General features: G+C 49.5%; 1 long non-coding RNA gene across 1 annotated transcript; it reads right to left on the reverse strand.

The window, feature by feature from the left end:
- Positions 1-6,788: 6,788 nt before the first annotated feature.
- On the reverse strand, positions 6,789-14,083 carry LOC135420118 (uncharacterized). The gene is made up of 3 exons (XR_010433367.1): positions 11,769-14,083; positions 7,130-9,798; positions 6,789-7,034 (listed from the first exon to the last, which is right to left on the reverse strand). It is a non-coding gene; the product is annotated as an uncharacterized LOC135420118 (long non-coding RNA).
- Positions 14,084-22,851: the final 8,768 nt, after the last annotated feature.

Raw genomic sequence — 22,851 nt, forward strand, 5'->3', positions numbered from 1 at the left:
CTTATACAGAGAAAAAAAGCATTACTGGAGAGAAAAAAAGATGTGCAAATACTGAGTATCATCAAAATAGGAGCAGCTCACACAAACGTGGTAAGGAAAAGGAGCTCCTCCATTACTCCTCCTAGGACAGGAGAAGCAGTGGGGATCACTGCAGAGTTCCTGCTCCTGGCAGCTCCTCACCCTGGTGTCTGGATCAGAGGAGCAGCAGCTCTCTGTCATCTGCTCTGTCACCACCCTGACCTTTCCCAACCACCGCTCAGTATCTTGCCTGTCACTGCCACGTACTTTTCACTCCAGACACTCTCTCTGGAGCAGTTATTACTCAGAGACATAATTGCTTAGTGCTCCCTCAAGTCACAGACACAAGACATCAGAAGACATCTAAGACTCCTGCTTCCCTGAGACCCCAAAGCATGAAGACAAAGAATGCCTTTTCCTAGGAAAACTTAAAGAAAAACCATAGCTGTGCTACTTGATTAAATCACGAAACCGTCTCGATTCCATATTTTAAACAAGGATGACTTTGCAATAACAATTATGTTGCCCTTTTGCAATGCATCAGCTAAACACCTCAAGTTTGGGGTTCACAGAATCATCTAGGTCGGGAAAGACTTCCAAGATCATCGAGTCCAACCTTTAAGCCTTGGTTTGGGCCCAGGGGTGGTGTGGTGTGGAGCTCACGTGCTTCCCGGTAACTGCGCTTGACCACATGACTCAGCAGCACGGATCCCACGCTTCCCAGCCCCGCTCAGCGCTCCACACACAGACCTTTGCTTTCATCTAAGAAACATAACATGGGTGGGATCTGTTTACACTGGGTGGAAGGATGTACGAGAGCCAAGCCGGGGACCGCAAGTGTTAGAAATTGGCAGAAAGGGCAGCAGCTGTTATGATGCAAAAGTACATATTTGCCTGAAGACTCTGGCTAGAAAACCATCAGAGAAATCCAGACTGATTCATGCTCTGCACCCTTCCCAGATGACTTCCGCCGGCCACGCCAGCTCCTGCAGCAGCCGGAGCCTCGGGCCAGCTGTGCCACGCGGGCCATCGGCCCACACCACGGCTGGGACAGGCACTGCCTCCGTGCCAATTAAACACGGGCTGCTGGGCCAGAGAGATTTCTCTTTAATCAAAGTACAGCGGTGAAGTCAGATATTAAACGATGGTTTAACTACAGCATCAACAGCTGAATCACAGCGGCTGAGCAAGCAACCAGTGCCAGACAGTCCCTGCTCCCCCGTGCCTGGGGAGCCCAGGGGAGCAGGTGAAACCAGGCAGGAAGGCTCAGGGCTCCAGCACCTGCACTGCCAAACCCACCCAGCGACAGTCCCGTGGCAGGGCCAGGAGAGAAATGCCCACGTACTCCCTATTTGCAAGTGGGAGTAAAACACTCTAAGCCTCATCTCTGTGACTTGATGCAGAACAAACCTCCTCGTTCGAGGGACAAAAGTCAGGGAAGTGGGAGAAGTTGCCCTTCAAGATGTGAAGTCTTGGAAATGTGGGCTGAAGTTTGAGCTCATCAGGAGACTCCACAAGTTAATTTACAGTCTCTAAGCACGCCCCTCCCTCACCCTTCCGAGGATGAGGAAAAGACAGAGAAACACTTCCCTGGGGTTTCTTTGAGCTTCCACTTCAGGTTTCTCTGTTTGCATGTGATATTAAATGAACATAAAATAGTGCCTGAAGAAGCTTTCACCATCATCTGTCCTGGTTTCGGCTGAGGCAGAGTTAATTTTCTTCCCAGTCACTGGTACAGGGCTGTGCTTTGGATTTAGGATGAGAATAATGCTGATAACACACTGATGGTTTAGCTGTTGCTGAGCAGTGCTTACATTAAGTCAATGACTTTTCAGCTTCTCACCCCAAAATAATTTCCCCTAAAATGTTCATAAATATGACAGTTAGCACGGATTGATGGGGTTTCCCAAGATTTGCAATTGTGGCTGCCACATCTCAAGTCTCAGTGAAAGGTGTTTTTTCCCCCCACTAGCCATACATTCCAGTATTTCTTTGCTAGCAGCAACACTTTTGGGGGGCTTCTAATTCTACCCAGCAGTATTCTCAGAATCAAGCACCAGTCCTAGATATATCAGTATTGACCAGCAGTTCTTGTAGAGAAATAGCAGCAACCCTCTTGGAATGTCCTGGCTCTACAGAAATGAATGGGAAAGACTCCTTGGGAATATTTGGTTTGAGTAAAACCTGCCCTAGGGTGACTGGCTCTGTTCTGTTGGTGGCAGAACGACCTGTGGAGCTCCGTGTGTGACAGCAGCAGGTTGAGCAAGACCACCCTGGCACCAGGGGTGAATTTTATGCCCAAGTTGTGTTCCCAAGGTATCCTCATTCCCTTCAAGTCGGGAGCAGAGTTTGGGGGGAACTGGCTGCTATTTTCTGGGGAGTGGCAGCCTATTTTTTCCCACAGTGCTCACAACAAGGCCTCTACTCACAGTAACATCAGCAAACTCACCCAGCCAGGACTGAACGCCTGAGCATGTTGCTCAACCACACCACAGGCAACAAAGCCATCAGCTGACAAACCCTCCAGCACAGCCCCCTGAGCAGGATGGGAGAGGGCCAAACACCAGTGCCATCAGCAGCTGAACTGCTTGGCAGCTGCTCTGCCTTCCCTATCTGATGGGGTTTGCCTGCACAGCTCGCACAGACCTCCCCAGACCACCCGTGTGTGGAGAACCACCTCACCGCTGTGAGGGCTCCAGCACCAGCACTGGGGCTGAAAAGCTCTGGTTCTAGGCTTAGTTGTCTGGAGGGACATGCTGCCAGCAGGGCAGGGGACCCCTGGCACAGCTGCCCTGGTCTCCTCCACCAGTGAGGAGCTCCGTGCCCCACAGCCACCACATCCCCCAGCACGAGGCTGCCTGACTGCAGAAAGCAAGTGCTTGAGAATCCAATCACTGAGGGTAGCACGTGCACATTCCCACATAACCATGGCCCTTTGGGTTGTGCCCTATGGAATTTGGATGAATTGCAATAAGGAGTCCAATGCACAATAAAGAAATGCAAGAATTTCCCTGCTTTTGTCTCCCTCCTCCTTTTCAGTTTTGCATCAGCTTTTTCCCCTCTCCTGCATTAACTTCAAACTCCCTCCCTTAGCCTGCAATTACAGCACAGAACCTCCCAGCAATGCAGTGATTTCTCTGGGCTCTCCAGCCTGAGTTTACTGCCCACACTGGATTTATGCTGTGTTTGTTTATTTGATGGCCCAGTTAGGAAACCTGGAGTGGGAACTGTGCACAGGATACACATGGATCACAGTAAGACCTGGCAAAAGCACCTGGGAACTCTCTGGTCTCCAACCAGTGCAGCGTCAGGCCATGCTGCATTCACAAGGAAAACAGGACAATATCACTGCCATTCTGTGAGAAAAATCACCCATTTCAGCAAGACTACAGACAGAGCTGGGTGACCAGCACCCGGCCTCAGGCCACTGACAGCCACAAGGTTCCCAGCCCTGGTTTCTCCATGGGCTGCAGCCCTCAGCACCCAATCACTTTCTTCATTTCTGTCTCATTGCTGTGAAAACTGCAGCAGAGAATCAGAGAATCCTAAAATAGTTTGGGTTGGAAGGGATATTAATGCTCATCCAATCTCAGCCCCTGCCATGGGCAGGGACACCTTCCACTAGCCCAGGTTGCTCCAAGCCCCATCCAGCCTGACCTTGGACACTTCCAGGGATTCAGGGGCAGGCACAGCTTCTCTGGGCAACCTGTGCCAGGGCCTCCCCACCCTCTGAGTAAAGAATTTCTTCCAAACATCTAATCTAAACCATCAAGGATGCTGGTTCCATGTCTCCAACCTTTGTAACTAGTCTGTAGTTAATCACATCCACCTCACAGGCTTTGCTAGTGCTGACAGTCCTGCTCCTCCACTTTCTGTCCCTTCTGTCACAACAAACTGTTTGGATGCTGTAGGAAGCATCAAGGACATTTCTCTTAGTTTTATATAAACAGAAACTCCTGTGGGACTCTCTGCCTGGTTTAGTTTTGTTTTACATGACACAGAGCAGCACAACTAACAGAGAAGAAGACAGAATCTGACCCACAGGTATAAAAATCTGCCATGAAGGAGAGTCTCCATCAACCCTCCCTGCTCTGAGTTCAGGTGGTGGCCAGGCAGGCACAAGAAGAGGTTTCTCCTCTGGCCACCAGCCAGCATTAAAGAAAAGCCAAACCCAAGCACCTGGTTCCTACCACACTCGTACCATTTCTGCTCCCACCTCCAAGGCCCACGACTTACTTTGATACTTTGATGCTATTCCGAAATCTCCTTCTCCCAGCTCCAAACCAAGACTTGAAATTATTAGAGGGAGTAATGCCTCTCAGGGCAGAATGCAAATTTAAAACACTTGTCCCAAATAACAGGAGGTAGTAATTAGGTTCCTGCACTTCCCAAGCAGCATCCCTGAGCTACACCCTTTCCTGCTCTGCTCCACTGATGAAGGACATGTGCTGTGCCATGCTGTTAAAACACAGACTGGTTTTCCTTATCTGTGTCATAAATCAGCTGTTCTCTTTTAATTTTCCTCCTTCCCTCTGTCCTGTGGGAAGGAGCTTTGCTCTCTGCATGTTTCAACCTTTTGCTTCTTGTTGCTGTCCTTTATCCTGGTCCTACTTTTTTTTTCCTTTTCCCCTCAAGGTGCCTGCTTCCTTAAATAGTTCTCTCTCTCTTACTCCTTCCTCCCTTTCCTTATCATCTTCTCTTTCTCACAGTTACCCACTGTCTCCTTCCTCTTCCCCGGGCTTTCCTGCAAGGCCAATTTGCATTCTTTCTCAATCACATCAAACAGGAGATTTCAATTTAGCAGCAATCAGGGAAACACCTCAGACATCCACATGGCATCAAAGCCTTCTGCCACCTCCGTTCCCAAAATCCCACTGAACTCTTGGTTTGTGAAGCAGAAGCTTGGATTCACCTTACAAGGAGGTGATGCTGCCATCACCCCCTGGCACTGAGCCATTCCCAAAGCCACCCCTCTGCTCCGGGTGACTGTGTCTCGTCTGACCATACACACATCATCCCACATCTCTTCAGGCCAGGAAGGGCAGCTCTGCTGCTCTTACCATACAAAAAAAATGAAGTGAAAGATGCTGATTGCCAGAGGATGAGGCTGAGCTTATGGCTGCAGCAGGACCAGATGCCTGAGGCAAAATAACAGGGACACTGGTTCCTTGCCCAGCTTGTGCCTGTGCCCTCAGGAAGGACAGAAAGCTAAAGAAGACAAGTCTTTGCGTGGCTTTTTGGAAGTAAATATCTTCATTATAATCTGGTTACAATTCCTTACAAATACACATTAAGGTTAGCTCTGGAATCAGGGAATGGTCATGGATCTCCTCAAGCACAGGATTTGTGTTTAAGAAACTCAATTGTTACAGTAAATCTACAAAGAAAGTGTCCAGCTGGGGTAGTGCTGCTACAAGAGCCTCCAGTTCACATTGTTCATCCCCACTGCCATATTAAAGACCAGCTGAAACTGAAATGCCAGGTAAAATATGTCAACCTAGAAACAGATGTTTTCAAAAAGGCAGATGGAAGCACACTGAGTATGGTCTACATATCACTTTTTCACTCTCAAATTCTTTAAGGTAGAATTTACAGGGAAAACCATCTCCAGACCCTCTAAATACGTCTCAGTCTTCATGTGCTGAGAAAGCAGAGGGGAAGCAGCCTGGTGCCAATTAAACCCACCCAAAGGTCCAGAACTTGTTCTGCAGGCCGGCCAGAAAATTCGCTGGAATGATGTATCAGTTGCTATGGTTTTTTTAATTTTTCTAATTAATCTGGACATTTACTTGGTCTGACTTTTGAGACGCTCGCCTGCACTTTGATCCTTCTGCAGCCACCAGGACAGCTGGAAAACGGCTTTGTTTTAAGCTGAAAGCAGAGCTTTTGGGTCCTCACCCATCAAGTGTAGGGGCTCTGGACGTGCCATGAGCCTTACAAAGCCAGGATGGTGCTCCTACAGCAAAGGTGGGAAGATCCATGTGCCAAGGATGTGCCATCGCTGCCAATACTGGGGGCAATGAGCTGTGTCAGCCTTATCCTGTGCTGGATGGAAGGGTAATGGTGGAGAGGGCTGCTCTGCACCCTGGAGCGAGGAGGGGGCATGGGGACACATGGGGCAGCACTCCAGTCTCAGCTGCAGCTGCAGGGGGGGTCTGAGGGACGCTTGTTCCAAGAGTCCCTGCCATATGCCTACTCGAGGACCGGCAACCTCCTCCCACCCAGCCCAGGGCTGATTTCACATCCTTCCAGCCCGGCATCCCTTCCCAAAGCTGCGGGAAGTGCTGTAACGCAGCTGCTACAGCGGTGCTTCCCGCCATGCGGCCAGCCCGCTGCCCAGTCCCTCCTGGTGGCTCCCCGTGTGGAATCGTGGCCAGAGGCCCGTGTCCGCTGTGTCCCCGGGCCCCCGCCGGCCCCGAGCCCCAGCTGAACAGCGAGCGCACGGGAGCAGCGCCGGCACCTCCGGCAGGAAACGCAGCGCACAACTCGCTCTATTTTAGTCCCGTCAAGGGTCTTCTTGGAAGCGAGGCAGAGCCCGGCTGCGCAGAGTTAAGAATGAATCCCTATTTTTAGCCTGTCCTGGGTGAGGTAAGTGCGCGTGAGTCAGACGCCGGCGTGGGATGTTGCATAAGCCGGGCCTGCGCCGCAGCTCCCGGCGCACGGGGGTGCGAGGAGGAGGATGGAGGGAGCCTTCCCTCGCCGCTTCCTGCCATTGTCGTTTCAAGACAGACCCTTCACGGTATTTAAATGCAGGGTTCTTTCTTCCCTTCCCCCCCCCCCCCCCCCCCCGAAAAATTTAATTAGAAACAGCAGTAGGCTGGTTATGTAATGTGATTAATTGCAGCATTAGAGTGAAAAAATATAGGGCATACAGGTCTTAAAGATTCACATGCAAAGTCATGTGTGGGAGTGAGAGAGACAAGGGTGAAACGCAAGACTTATCTGTTTGATTAGGTGCTTTTCACGGGGCAGTGATTTATTCCCCGAGTGATTTCGTCAGAGGAATCTGCAGATAGCTAAAGCAAAAAAAAAAAAAAAAGGAGCAAATAAACATCCAGGAGACAAGGGACCAAAAGTGCTTTCACAGCACCTCTAAAGGTTAGTGCTGTACCTGTGAGCAGGATGTTCCCTCAGCTGCAGACCTGCCCCTTAATAGTGCTCACTCACACCAATAAAAAGGAGGGTTTCCACTGAGTCATGATGAAGAGCTGCAGACGCACGCAGACACTGCAGCGAACTTTCACTATGCTGGAACTTTATCCGGCGCAATATGTGAAGCTTCAGGATGAGTTTTTTTTCCCCTGCCTTTTGTGAGCCTCTCTGCAGGGAAGCCCCGGAGCCCAGGCTGGCATTCCCTCCCACCGGTGACCTCCAAACCGCCGGCGCTGGCGGGCGCAGCGCTGCAAATGGGGCTGCTGTTGATTAAATCCAACCCAGTTCAATAGTGGCAAGAAGTCACCGCCGTGTTTGATTGCTCAAGTGTCCTATATGTCCATGTCTCCGTTGCAAAACAAGGGCTGTCTGGGTCTGACTGAGCAGCCCCACCACAAAAAGGAGCCTGGCGAGGCTGAGTGAGTGCTGCTGCGACTCGAGGAGGCATATCTGGCTGGATTTTAGCATTGCAGTTTTTCAGAGTGAAAGAACTGCTGTTAATATTCATGGAAGGGAAGATGAAAAGGCACCGGAGAAGGGAGCTCGTGGCAGGGTACCAAGGATGTCTCAGCAGGTTTTATCCTGTGCTCTTGCTGGGAAGAGGAAGGTTCACAGCCTAAGTGCAGCTTTTCTTACACTATAGATATTCTCCAGGATTGCCTTAATGCCAGCTACCCCTAAACTCAAATCAGAGGCTCTGGTGAATGAAGTATTAATTTAAGGCAGCCTGAGCTCCCTCTGAAGTGAAGGCTCTCCCCTTGGTGAGCTCAGACTAGTTCTACAAAGCTTAATTCCTGGTAGCCCCTTAGCTGTAAAGCCACGGTTGGAAACACAAAAACCTCTAGACTTGATCTCTCCTGAATAAAACTTCATTTGCTACAGCCGTGCAATGATTTCAGAGGCTTTGGATTTGTCAAGCCGCAAAATGCCAAGATTAATTTAAAAACAGCTTTAAAATTACCTCAGGTTTGTGTCTTGTTTCTTGCTTTACTAATAAGAAAAACACTAAATGATTCATATTAGAAAATAGATTTCAACAGTCTTCTCAGGCAGGCCCGGTGCTCACTCTGAGTCGAGGCACCCTGAGTGATAAACGCAGAAATTCCCTCCCACAAGGCTTCCAGTCTTACTGGAGCCATAATCTAGGGCGAGTGAACTGGCCAAGAAGTCCCAAGCCACGAGCTGGGTTGTGCAGCTACATGGCACTGCAATATTCCTCAGCTGCTCTCCTGCACTGCTAAAGCCTTCCTCCCCCTGCATAGGGTAGCCAAGCACAGAACACATCTGTGGAGTCAGCATTTGACTTCATCTGTCCCAGTGCCCATGCTAGGTATCACTTGCGCACATTTCCTTCTGCAGGACCTGTTTGTACAAAATTATCAGGCCAGATCCTGAAGATGCTGCTCGCTGAAACTTTCCCTGGAACCATTTTCCAGTGGAAAGTTTTTCGTCTCTTAGAAACTGGACAAAGCAAAACTGTTCAGGTCTGTCAGTGCTATCTCAGTGCACAGTAAAATATCTCTTGAAGAAATCAAGATCAAAGCTCGTACAATTAGAGACAAACCAAAAGCAAGGGCACCTTTACTGAAGCTCATTAAAACATCCTTTGTACTGTTCTCCTGCGTGGCACCCAAAGTCTCACGAATGTGGTCTAATGAGAATGCAGTGAGGGTTTTTTCCTTCGGTATTTTCCTTTTCCATAGTTAGCAAATGTCATAGTTTAATTAAGGGATGTCAAAGGCACAGAGCGCTGCCCCGAGATAATCGTACCCTGCTGCTAAATAAATGCTGAGGTGAAGACAAGCAGGAACAGCCACCGTGCAAACGTGAAATCATCAAGAGAGGACAGAGCCCAAAAATGGAACTGACAGCCCTTCACTTAGAGAGGTGGGAGATGCTTTTGCCACCTTTGGAACGGGCCCCTCCGCCTGCATCCCCATCACAGCCGACTCCTCTCCTGCCTGTTCTTGCTCCCACGTTGTCCCTTGCAGGAAGGTTCACTCCCGAGTGTCTCCCAGGTGTCTTCAGCACCAGGTACACAGCCCTGTAGGAGCAGCCAGGGACAGGCAGGAACACTGGCTCCCAGCTCCCAGCACTGCCACCCCTCTGCTGGGAGCCCTTTGCCAAACCCGTGCTGAAGTCTTGACCTCCAGCCTTTCAAATCACCACAAAGGCTCCTGCTGGCTTCCTTCAGGCCTTACCAACAGCCTTTAATTTAGTCTTTAAAAGCATGCAGGTCTTGATTTATCAATATTTACCAAAGCCCTTCCAGTCTTTGGCTCTTTGATTTTACAACCTTTTATGATTCTGGCTAGATAAAGTTTTCTTTTCCTGAAAAACAACCTAACCAACTGTCTGCTCCTCTCTCTTGCTGTGTGAGCTTGCTCTCATGGGACGGTTGTCTCCCTCTCCTTTCCCTTTTTCACTACTATCTGATCCTTCCAGCAGCAGTTTTGAGCTAACAGCTGTCTCTGTGCTGTGCCCTCCGATGAATCCATGACCTGCAAACCATCCTTATTTCTTGCTTGTCATCCTTGTCTGGGTTCATTCATGGGTGACTTCATAGAACATTTTTTTTAGAGGGGTGGTCTATGCATTATTTCACCAATTAATCCCATTTCTCAGCTTCTGTGGAGAGAAGACGGTACAATATCTTATGGATTCCCTGTCTCTTCAAAATTATCTCAAAATTAATATACAGTTACTGTATATTAATATACAGTAATTAATATACAGTTACTGTATATTAAAAGTATTTTCTTTTAATAGAAAACGTGCCCTAAAAATAGCACTCTGTGGAAGTTCATCAACACAAAGTGCTCTGAAGATGGCTGGGCAGGGCTCAGGTCCCTATTAGGTCTCAATCTCTATTCCTGATGAGGAGATCATCAGCCATGCAGAAATAAAAGAAAACATCTTTGTGGAATCACAACACCTCCTACAACTCCCTCTCAGCACTCCAGACAATGCCAGCATGGGGCTACAGCATTTCCAGACTCCACAGGGCAAGCAAGATGGATAATTTTTCTTGGATCCTGACTGATTTCTCACTGCATTATTAACAAACAGATGTATTATGTAAACTTTATTTGACCCACTGGTGAGGTTCTTCAAGTGGGACCACCCCACAGAGGTCCCTGGGCGAGGGGTTCATTAAGCGATTGTGCACAACAAAGAGGAGCCAAATTAATTCCTTCACACTGAAAACCAGCATGTCTTCTGAGCCAGGAAACAAAAGGATTTCCATGGCATTCCTCGACAAAACTATCAATCATTTCATTTCCGTGAAACCAGCTTCATAAAATATTCTGTGGTTTTACCAATAAACTGTGATAAAACCAAGCCCCCATACTGCTTAATTGCACTTATTAGCAAGCCAATTGTCTGTCAGATTTATTTTGTTATGTGAGCCACGCTCATCAGAAAGAGCATGAGATTTTTAATCAAATCTGTGATACTCACCACAAGACAGACTTTTGAAGGGCACAACTTTACCCAAACAAGAACATTCATCATCTCTGGGCACAGAGGAGAGATGGCTGTATCTTGGTATATATCTGGTTGTATAAAGATTTATCTCCTCCATCATGCTCTGACTATAATGTATCTGCAGACCTGCTCGATGGACCTTCAGGTGAGCCCGAGGCTGACCTGAAGCAGCATCTCAGGTTCCTGCCCGGGTGGGGGGAGTCACAACACACAGCCAACCCCAGCACATAAATCCTTGACAGAAACGCAGATTTACAGCCACAACAAGTAGGACTTTTAGCAGAGTGCTGGGAATACTCAACCCAAGACTTAATGTGGGGAATATCTCAGTAAGAACAGCTTCCCTGACACACCAACTGCTTCCACGGAGGATGTGCCACGGCAGGCAGCTTTCCGAAGGCACCCATCCCTTCTGTGATGCTCCACAGGGCTCTGTGGGCACCTCATCTCCCAGGGAGACATTGAATGTGCCTGCTATTACCATGGCTTTGTGAGACCTTAGGCAACCACACTGTGCTCACCAGGAAATGGTGCCATCGGTGCAGGTACTGCTCGGTGCTGAGCCCAGCCCGATGTGGCAGGACCACTGCTCTGTGCAGCCTCCACACCCCGCCACGGCACATCCCAGCACGGCCTCTCTCCATGTCCTCCCTGACTCATATGCCTCTAGCAACATTTAGGATCAGAAATTTAAGTTAACTCTTCCCTAAAATTCTGCATGGCAGATTCAATTCCACATAATTCGCTGTTGTAATTTAGTTAGACCCAAGATTAATTTAACCCGCTTTTCGTTTCAGTGGGGTTACTCAAAGACAGTTTTCAGTGGAATACGAGCCCTCAGCTTGAAACAAATGCCTTGTGTTTGCTGACAAGGAGGTGAGTGAACCATGAGACTAAGGAAACCCCATTTCTTGCAAACCCAGGAGAGTTCCACTCACAAGAGTCTGGGTCCCGCAAAGCCACAAGGATTGTAAATGTCACAAAGTCAAGCACTTCACTATCACTCTGCCTCCATGGGTCTTTCCCTCCCTCCCTGGTGTGAACACACCCATGCCCAAAGACTGTCACTGTGCTTCTTTCCCAGCTGGGACAGCTGGATGGCTCACTACCTGTTCCACCAAAATTCGGCTCCACAGCTTGGTCTGCTCTGTGAAATGTGCCTGGTCCAGCACAGAGGTGCTTGGTGAGCTCACGGACACGGGCAGAGGTCACGGCAGCGTTGGCTCCCTGGCAGACGTGTTCTCTGTTGGACTCTGGCCTCGCTCCCCGCTGGCACACAACCCCTGTCACTGCTGGATGGTGCCTGTCATTAAGATTTCTTAGGTCACAAAAACGCCATGATTGAACTTTCCTTCCAGACATTTATCTTAATATCCCAGCATCTTTAGCATGCCACCCTGTTCTTATTGCTTCCACGAATGTTCCAGACAGGACTGGTACACTGATCACAAAGGTTGTCCAGCACTTCCCACCATAAACTCCCTGTTTTAAGTTGATTATAACTTTGAAAAGCTTCACTGGTTCTCTCAATCAAAGAAACAGGCGGGCAGGGATATTTTATCCATGCTAAAACAATTCTACAGTTGTTTTTTGTGGAAAAGTCGGATGCCAACATGCCTTGCACCCAAAGCCTGGCAGTGGAGGGATGGGTGAGCTCTACCATTTTAACAACGCAATCTGCCTGATGAGCTGATAACTGCTAAGCTTCTGAGAAGCTGCAGCTTGCTCACTTCTCAGCAGAGGTTTGCTAGATGCTCCCAGCTAAATTCTCCAAGGATTTCATCCATGTGAGGGCCAGCAGGCTCTACTCTGCAACTGCAGATGGGCTGGGCTCAGTCCAGGCACTTGGACTGAAGATGGGACATTTAAACTCCTTGTGTTCCCGGGGACCCTTGGGGGTGGAAGCTTCCCCAGCTGAGCAGCAGGAGGACAAAAATCTCCACTTACATTTGAGAAACTGCCATTCGTTTTACCATAAACTCATTTTTTTCAGAAACTGGTAGAGAATGGTAGGGCTAGAAGGGAGACTGGGAGCCAGGCAAGGATGTAAGAACAAGCAGCCATGAGAGGCAAAGGCAGAGGAACAGTCTGAAGGACAGAGTCCTGATGTCCCCAAGACCAGTGTCTGGCAGTTCCCTTTTAGAGCTTGGACCAGGTCCTAAGACTTCCAACTCTCACTGCTCCTCCACCATCTGCAAGTGTCCATGAAACCTCCTGGCACAGTGCAGAAGGCCATGAGCGTGGCAAAATGTGCCCCAGAGCTGGGCTGGGGGCACGTGGGGCTTTTACAGCCTCAGGCCACACTAAATAGCAAAGGTAAAGCAGAACACTGATCCTTATTCATTAAGGAGCACCATCCACTCTGCTCGTCGGCGAGACAGGGCTCTGTGCAAAAAGCGGGAGATGAATATCTAATAAGATTTCTAATCCATGCCCAGAGATAAGCCAAATTAATTTTGCACAGGCATCTCTTTTCAGTCCTGGATTTGGCAGCCACAGAATTGGCCTTTGAGGAGTGTTTCGTGTCTGTACATTAATCATCTGGGGCTTCACAGCGCCAGCTGTGGTACAGGTGGGGACAATAATGACCAAGGAGCCATTTGTGTGTGGAAAAAAACAAATGGTGGAGACAGCAGGACAGCGAGGTACCACAGGTGGGTGAAGGAGGGTCACCAATCACACCTGGAGGTAATTTGAAGGTTATGTGGAGATCTCCAATATTGGAACCCCCCAATATCTGAAGGGGGCTTACAAGGAAGCTGGAGAGAGACTCTTCATCAGGAACTGTAGTGACAGGGCAAGGAGTAATGGGTAAAAATTGAGGGAGGGGAAATTTAGATTAGCTATTAGGAAGAAATTCTTCCCTGTGAGGTTGTGTGGGTGCAAAGAAGGAAATTTTACATCCATTTTACGCCATTTCTCGGAATTTCCAGAGCAGGACGCTCTTACATCAGCAGGAATGCTGCCCGGGCCAAACATCCACCATGTGTCCCTCAGGTGAGGAATTCACACAATTTCTGTGGAAAGCTGAGGGGGAGGGTGGTGAGATGAGGGAGCTGAAGGGTCCGTGAGGGATCGCACGGTGTGTGAGGGGAGGGATCCCCTCCCGCGGGTCCGTGAGGGATCGCACAGTGTGTGAGGGGAGGGATCCCCTCCCGCGGGTCCGTGAGGGATCGCACAGTGTGTGAGGGATGGTTTTCCCTCCCGCGGGTCCGGCAGGGATCGCACGGTGTGTGAGGGATGGTGTTCTCTCCCGCGGGTCCGTGAGGGATCGCACGGTGTGTGCCAGCCCCAGCCGCCCCTGAGGCGGCCCCGCGGGCGGCGGTGCCGGCGCTGAGGGCGGGCCGGAGCCCCGAGCGTGCCGGGCCATGCGGAGCGGAACGTGACGGGGCCGGCCCGCGGGGGGAGCGGGGGAAGCGCCGCCTCCCCGCCCGTCCCGATCCCTGTCCCCGCACGGGGCCGGGCAGGCGGCCAAGGCGTGTCGCTGGCGGGCGGGCGGCCAGCGCTCCCTCCCTCCGTCCGTCCGTCCCCCGCGGGTACGGCCCGTGTCCGCCCGCCTTCCTGCCGCCCCCGCCGCCGCCTGGCAGCCGCCCCGCGGGGGTTTCCAGCCCCGCCGCCTCTCCCAGCCCGGGGGCAAAAAGAGGAGAACCCCCCCAAACAACGAGCTGGGTCTGCCCCGGGGTCCCAAAGGGCTTTGGGCTGACCCCCGTTCGACGGGGTGGGGAAGGGGGTGCAGCCCCCCGGCAGCCGGGCAGGGACCAGCTGCTTCTCATCGCCGCCCGTCCCTCGGGCCCGCTGCGAGCCGGGCTGTTCTCACCCGGTTCAGGATAAAATATAAACACAGCACTGCCAGGTTTTATAAGTCGAACCCCAGGACTGTCTCATGGGCAGCGGGCAGAGGAGAAATGTCCCCCCGCGTCCCCGTCCGGAGCCCGGGCTCCCCGCACGGCCGCGAACGTGCCCGCTGCGCTGAGCCTGGCACGGCGCTGAGCTTCCAGTACAGTCGTGCCGAGTGTGTTATTTTGGAAATGTTGAGCTCACCTTTTGCTAAGCACATTCCCCAGAGACTTCGGGAGGTGCAGCAGGCATTTAAAATAGAAGAACATGTGAGACCTTGTTCTCTCCAAAAGGCCTAAGCGTGCGCTTGCATAATATTCAAGTGTTATCCCTGTAATTGCATTAGATTTTTACTTTTCACAATAATAATAAAAAAGTTCAGCTAGAACTTCAGTTTGCAGAAACTAATACTGCTTTTTAACATTTTATAGATAATCTGCTTTTAAAAAAAAATAGCTTATTCATGAAAAGCTCTGTTTCTCAGGCTGTTACCTTGCAGTTTATTATTTATCAGTGCAGAACTGCAGTTACTTGAGATCTGACTGATCTACTTGACTCGGGCTTGCAAAGATGATGTGATTTTCCAGACTTTTTGTGGTGGGACTTATATATCTGGAAGCCAGTGGGAGATTTATGGCTGTAACATCACGTCTGATGTGTCAGTGCCATTAGTGGCATTCCAGGCTGGTCTTAGAGGCAGCTTCTGCCACAGTTGATGCATTATCGTGGTTCAGCAGGAATTGGTAATTTAGCACAATCGATGTCTTGCTTCCTTGAAGAAAGAAACCTTTCATGGTTTTTAATTCAGTGCCTCCTAATCTGCTGCAGGTGTTGTATTTCCCCAATATAAGCCTGCAAGTTGTTCCATCTCTTAAATAAAATATTCTTAATATATAAGTGATGCCTTATGTAAACCTCCTTGAGCCCTGTCAGTGCATAGCAATAGTGTCTGACACGGTCTCTCTTAAAAACAGTATGAAATGTAGTTCAAATTTCTTCGTGTTTGTTCCAGTAATGAGGGAAAAGCAATGATGGTTAACAAGAACCAAGAGAAAAATCCCCAGCACAGTCATTTTTTAAATCAAACAGAGAGGTTGTGCCAAGCCAAGAGGGAAAAGATTTTCTGCCGTGTTTTCACATGACTCTGGGATATCGAGGGGGTTGAAGGAACTGCTGCTGCCCTTCCTTGCACCAGAACCATCAGTGGGTTAAACGTGGGCATACCTGGGCAGGTGTCCTGGCTGGATGCATGAAGGCGTCTGTGCTGGGAGCTGCTCCTGCATCCCGGTGTCCCCTCTGTGCAGTCAAACCTCCAGGGGGCTGGCCAGTGCCTGGATGTGCTACACAGGGGGATTACATCCATAATTATATCCATAAATACATCCATAGCTATTAATAACTGATTCTGTAAGAAAATAGAGCGGGTGGAAATGAGTTTATATCAGTTTTTCTCCCTGGCAGCAATTAAAACTTCCATGGAGGCAAGCAGAGGTTTGGGAAGATATTTATATGTATTTTAAAATATATTATATTCAATTATATAATGAAAATTACATAGTATATATAACTGTTATATATTAATATACTTATAGAAATATAACACATGATAAAGGAAGTTTAGTGCAACGTGGGGCTTCTTACTTCAAGAGAAAATGTTGGAGTGTTATCAGCAAATGGTCACTGCAAGTACCAGCGACTTTGCCAAATGTGTTTTGGTAATTGTACCAGCTTTTCTACTTGATGGCCGCTTTTTATAATACATGTGTTCTCTGGGAGCAAAGCTGGCTGCTCCTGCAGCAGAGGACACAGAAGGCAGCGAGGCAGAACTGGCAGCACTGTGCTCACCCTCACCCTGACCTTCGCTCTGCGGTACCCGGCGCCTTCCAGCCAACAACGTGACTAATAGTGAGCAATCCTACACGGCCAGAACAAACCAGGCTGGGGATGTACAAAGGATCCGAAACTCCTGCTCTAGAGCTGCTGGCAGCTAGAGAAAACAACCTATTAGAATCTACTAATTGCCCAGAAAGTGGATCAGTGCTGCGTCTTCGTAATGAACTTGAAGCTTTTTCCGTAGTACAGGAGAAGGGAAACCCAAATCCCAGCAGTGCTGGTGCAGAGGTGATAGTAATATGGAGAAACCTGGTAAAAGTCTCTTAACATCCTATGCCAGGAATCTCCCTTCCCATCAAAACATGTGGAAAAGAAATTGGTAGTACAGGAATGGAGAAGGACAAAAAAGGTCTATGAAATAATTGGCCATTTCGTATTTAAATCACTTCTCTGCAGCTTCTGTGCAAAGTGTGAGCCAGATGCGAATCAACACTGCTGAGTCATGGCCAGTGTGGGGGGAAAAAAAGGTAATTTAAAATGGGACCCAAAAACTAATGTGAGGGAGAGAAAAAAAATCATCCTGAGCTTTTGAGTTTGGAATTTGAATCACTCCTTCACAACAGTCCCAGGGTACAGTTAGGGGATCTCAATATATATATAGGGGACATCTTGATATATAGCATATCAAGATAAGAAATGCTTAAACAATTTAAACACTTAAAAAGCCAAAATTATTGTAAATATCAGAAAAGAAATAGTAAAAATATTTTTCATCTCAGCATCTTAGAAGAGCTTACCAAAAAAGTCTCCAACTTCTTAAAATCAAAAGTACAGCAGAGTAGATGAGAAAATCTGAATAGTAGTGAAACCAGCTATCAGCTCTGGGGATGTCTTATATAAAATAAGAATGTTTCAATGAAAAGGATATGATTATCTAAGCCATTCTGGGTTCCTTTCTCTAAATATTTTGGGGTTCATCCTGCAGAGGTTCTGGTTTAAGATTAAGACAGACATAGACTGCAAGGTTTATCTTCTCCCTGTTTTTTCCCAGTACTGAGGACACAGGATGGTGTTTGTGGCTCCGGGGAGAAAATCTGCTTTGCTACTCCAGGAAAACAACACTTAGCTTTCCATGCCATTCCCCCTGCCCGTCTCTGGGAGCGGCGTGGCCACTTTCCAAGGTGGGGAGGCTGGGGCTGGCTCAGCCAAGGGCTTTGGTGCAGGGATGGATTGGGAGTGAGGGTTATCACTGCCCTGTGTGGCTCTGTCTCTCAGGAGGGGGACAAAGTCCTCCTCGTCACTCAGGCGTCACTCCACACTTATCTTCAAAGGCCAGTGGTTACGGAGCTGTAACAGGGCAGAGGGAGAGAGGTGGGAAGGAGGACTTTGGGCTGAACCATGGCCACACCGGCCAGCGTTGAACTTGGGGTGCTCAGGGAGCCTTGGCCAGCTCCCTTGAACTTGGGGTGCTCAGGGAGCCTTGGCCAGCTCCCTTGAACTTGGGGTGCTCAGGGAGCCTTGGCCAGCTCCCTTGAACTGGCATGAACATTCTGGCTGTTGGTCCCTGGCACAGCTCTTCACTTGAATTCCCGTCCTGGTTGTTCTGGTGGCTGGGGTTTAGAAATCTGATTGAAGACAATCTTTATCTGGGTTGTTTCTTGCCAATCACATCCTTCCACTCGGGCATTTTCCCACCTTCCCCTCTTAGTTTCGGCGAGGCCACCTGAGGAGAAGCATCCCTGGCCAGGTTTGGGCAATGACTGACTCTGAGTGGGTGTCAGGAGAAAAACCCCTGAGCATTGAAGTGAAGGGCAGGAGCGCCAGCTGTAGTAGGGTTTATATTCTACCGATCATGGGACTTTGGGTCGTTTCCTATCTGTTTTTCAGTAACATGTCTGGTGGTTATAAAATGAGCAGTATTTATCTGACCCGGGAGGCAGAGACATTACCTCATTGTCACGGGGTCAGTGGCAATTAGACTGCAAAGCCCAGCCAAGCAGTGCCTCTGGGTACAATAGTCTGTGGCAGCTTAACCTTTACGGTCAGCGCTGCTGCTGCGTGGGGACAGCCCGGCACGGCCCCGCTGAGCCAGGCTGCCATTGCAATGGCCACAGCAGAGAAGGCCCTTTCCTCCCCAAACCCCTCCCAGGCGGCTGACACACGCTTACCTGTGTGTATGGCAAAAGACTGCAATATATTCATTTAGGCAGGACGGATGGGTTAGTGGCTTGTATCGACTCAGCCTTGATTTTGAGTTAAAAATTAAGTTCATCCCCAGGAAGGTGTAAGTAAGGACTGAGTGTAACGCAAGTACAGTAACTTATAGACGTCACTCATCCCATATTTACCGTAAACACGGTGTCCAAAGGTGAGGAGCCAGGTCAGCAGCTGTGCACAGCGTCATCAGCTTGAGGGGAGAGGCAGCCGAATTTAACCTGCCCCTGGAGAAGGTGACAGTGGGGAGCAGTGAAGGGGCTGGACCTGCTCCTGCGGCCATGCTGTGCCCTCCAGGGCATTTAGAACTGAAACCAGGTGCTTTTGCTTTCTGGAGGTGGCAACCTTATGTTTCCGGTCTGTTAACATGAGTTATTTGTCACACACAGTTCCTGTTCGTGGGTGACACGCTTGAATCACAAGCCAAAACCCAACTCTGAATTTAAGGGCCATTCCCTTTCAGGTAGCAGCACATTTAATAGTCACCCCAAAGGAGCCACCGGCTGGAGGATGCTGGTCACCAGCTTCCCACCGTTAGTCATTAGTGCCTGAAGGGGTTTGTCGGCCGGGCGGGCAGGATGCTGTGGGAATGCAGGGGAATGCACGCCAGGATGCTGCGGGAATGCACGCAGGAGGAGCTGTGCCTCAGCCTGGCTGCCTGCCACCAGGGCTTTCCTCCTCCACGGTGTCACCAGGCCCTCTGATTCATGCTGTCTGCCCAGCCTGTTCTTGCACAAGTTCAAGCACCACCTCTGGGGTTTTTTTTTTTTTTGGTTCAGGAAAATGTAACGTTCTGCCTCTTCATTTTTCCACTGTATAAAATTTGGGGTTTGGCACAGGCTGAGGTAACCCTGCTCTTCCAAAGAGAGAAGCTGGCAGAGAGGGGAGGGGGTAGCACTGTAGGTATTTTACAAGCATGTAATCATCCCTTTTGCTTTACAATTCCAGTTGCTCAGAATTAGGGTGAGGATGTGAGTAAGGAGCAAGGCTTTCCCCTCCTGCCCTGTCAGGCTGAGCGCTATACCCACAGAAAGACCAGGAACTAGGCCCACAAAAGCTCTGAAAACCAACAATCTGAGTGCTTCAGTTCTTACCTTGTAGGCAGCAACTCAGGCCCCGAGTTTGGGGTCTTGGTTCCTAGACAGGCAATGGGGTGGTTGTATTTGGGAGGCAGGAGAGCCTCTGGCAGAGGGATGCAGCCTCTGGTCAGCATGGAACACACTTCCAACTGCTTTTGTCCATGCTGGAATGAGAACTGGGAGCTCTGCCCAGGGATGAGGTGGAAAGCAAACCGCAGCACACGCTGGGCAGCAGCGTGGAGGAGCCACACAGCACTCCCGAAATGGGAACCAGGAGCAATGCCCTCTCTTGCCCAGGGAAGATTTTAATCTAGTTCTTCCAGGGAAAAGCTCTAACTAGCAAGATATCCCTGAGATAGGAGCTCCTTCATTCCTCCTTGGCTGTGCCCTCCTTTGAACCCTGTGACACTGCCCTGCTCCCCAGGTGAGCCTTGCTGTCTGAGCCTGCTGCAGGCAACAGCCGAGGGCTTTCATTCAGTATTCCCTGAAACAGCAACTGCACACAGGTCTGCTCCCTGGAGTGCTACCAGAGCACTCATTGCCCTCTTCACTCCAGTAAATGCTACCAGATGCAAAGCAGAACAGTTTCAGGAGAAGGTGGTGGCATCTTGTGGAAATGACTGAGGTTTCATAGAATCATGGAATCACAGAATTGTTTGGGTCATTGAGTCCAACCATTACCAAGCAAACCCAGCACTAACCCATGTCCCCAAGTGCCTCATCTACACATCTGTTAAGTCCCTCCAGGGATGGTGACTCCACCACTGCCCTGGGCAGCCTGTTCCAGTGTTGAGGACTAGCAGCTGGTAGAGCATTCCCTTAGTAAATGGATAGTTTTATTTGGGATGGTGCAAGCCAGGCCCCCTCCTTCAGGGCCATCCATCCATTCACCCACCCACCCACTTGTTTTGTGCAGAAAATCTTCACAGGGCCATGAAGAAACTTAGGAGTGGCCATGACTGCACTGACATCAAAGGACTGTGAAGAACCTGCATTTCTACCTCTCTTCCCAACATTTACATTGAGCAGGTTTTGGAGGCCACCATTTCCTTCTATTCCTCCCACTTCCTAATTTTAGGGAAAAAAACCAGAGCAAGCTCTGGTTGCCAACCACAAACACACACCTTTGGGAGAAAGGCTCCTGACGCAGCAGAGCAGGATGTCTGGGAGCACGTTCAGGATGAGCCCATCAGCAGCATTTCCCTGTGGATGACTCATCCTGCCCGGCCAGCCCTGCCTGTTTGAGGTTTTCCGTGGCTCTAATCCTGCCTTCTTCCAGACGTGGAGCAGCTGTAGGTTTGGGGGTGTCTTCAGGGTGAGTCTGGATTTCTAAGCATCTGCATTTTGGGTTTAAATAGCTTAATCTTCTTGTCAGCTCTAGATCTAAGTGGACACAATCCAGGTTGCTCCCTGCAGAAGTCTCCTGACCATCAAGGTGACCTTTCATGCTGGAATGAGATTCAGTGGCAGCAAAAATTCAAATTAAAGGCAATAAGTACATTTATCAGTAAAGTCAGTCAGTCACGGGGACACATTGCAAAGGTCTACACCAAACTTACCATCACATGGAAATGTTCTGCTTGAAGATGTGGGGCAGTTTTCCCACCAGTTTGGTGTTGGACACTGGGGAGATATTCCATGACTTGGATCCTGCAGGTGATTGTGCTACTGCACAACCTCAAGGTGCACCAGGGGAGGTTCAGATTAGGGAAATTTTTTCATGGAAAGGGTTCATGAACAGGCTTCCCAGGGAAGTGAAGGAGTCACCACCTCTGGAAGTGTTCAAAAACACATGTGGATATGGCACTTGGGAACAGGGTTTAGTGGTGAACATGGTGGTGATTCTGGGTCGATGGCTGGACTTGAGGATCTTAAACGTCTTTTCTGACCTTAACGATTCCATGATTCCACTTGATTATAGTGGTTTATGAATAATGAATCATCCTGCGATTAAACTGATATGAAAACTCCCATGGTGTGCAAACACAGGCAAACGGCAGGTTTTGACTCCTTTTGGGGTTGCCAACACCGAGGGGATGGAATTTTCTTCCTGTCATTTAACTGCACACGATGTTTGCACCCATCATTCATAAGGAAAAGTTCCTTACAGACTTAACAGATTGTGTTTCCATCTCTGTTGCGTAAAAACAGTGTTATGGACACAAGGGAAATGGAAATCATAACACAGCATCTCCACTATTTTAAGAGTCATATTGGAACACATGGAACAGATATGGAATTCTACTCTGTGCTGCCTTCACATTCAGTGTTCTGTGTATTTACTTAGTGCTAGAAAAGGAAAGTGAAAACAAACCCGTGTCCTCAATAAGGCCAAGGAACAGGCTTTGCTCCTGCCCATCCCCTTGGGATCAGGCACCATTTCCAGGCAGGGGAAGGGCTCTGGGCAAGCGAGAGCTGCAAAGTCATTCCTGAGATGAGACAACAGAGTGAAAGGGGAGAAAAAGGGCCGAGTGTCAGGGTGAGGAGAGCCAGCTGAGGAGCACTAATGGGAGAGAAAGCTGTGAGACAGGTCTGAGCGATGATAGTGCTTCTGGAGGGAAGGGCTGACTGGAAATGGGTCTGGCTGTTCCTGCTCCGTGGTGCTCCCGGGGAAGCACCTGCCTTGAGGCAATTTATCCACCCATCAGCTTGTTTTCACACAGACTGCAAATGCATCCTGGCATCATGACTCCAGCCAGGCACAGAGGGCTCTTCCCATCTCGTGAAATTTCAGGTGGAATTTCAGGCCTTTTTCCTGTGTTGCACCAGCTCAAACTGCTCCCATTTGTCCCACGGAGACCTGAGTGCAGGGAGAAGAGGCTCCAGCTGCCAGAGCTGACCTGCAGCAGCAGCTCCAGGCAGCTGGGGACCATGGAGCACGTGCCATCACTGCATCCTCGTCACAATCACAGGATCACAGAATCTTCAGGGTTGGAAGGGACCTCTGGAGATGATCCAGTCCAGCCCCCTGGAGCAGGTGACACAGGTTAGTTTGGAATGTCTCCAGAGCAGGAGACTCCCTGGGCAGCTGTTGCAGTGCTCTCCACCCTCCACGGAGAGTTCTTCATGTTGAGGTGGAACTTGTTGTGCTTTAGTTCATGGCCACTGCTCCTTGTCCTGTCCCTGGGCACCACCAAAAAGTGTCCGGAGCCATCCTCCTGATAGCCCTTGGTGCTATTTGTATGGACTGATGAGATTCCTTCTCAGTCTCCTCTTCAGCAAGTCCTTG

The sequence above is a fragment of the Pseudopipra pipra genome, chromosome 11, assembly GCF_036250125.1.
Source record: "Pseudopipra pipra isolate bDixPip1 chromosome 11, bDixPip1.hap1, whole genome shotgun sequence".
In the NCBI taxonomy this organism is placed as follows: domain Eukaryota; kingdom Metazoa; phylum Chordata; class Aves; order Passeriformes; family Pipridae; genus Pseudopipra; species Pseudopipra pipra.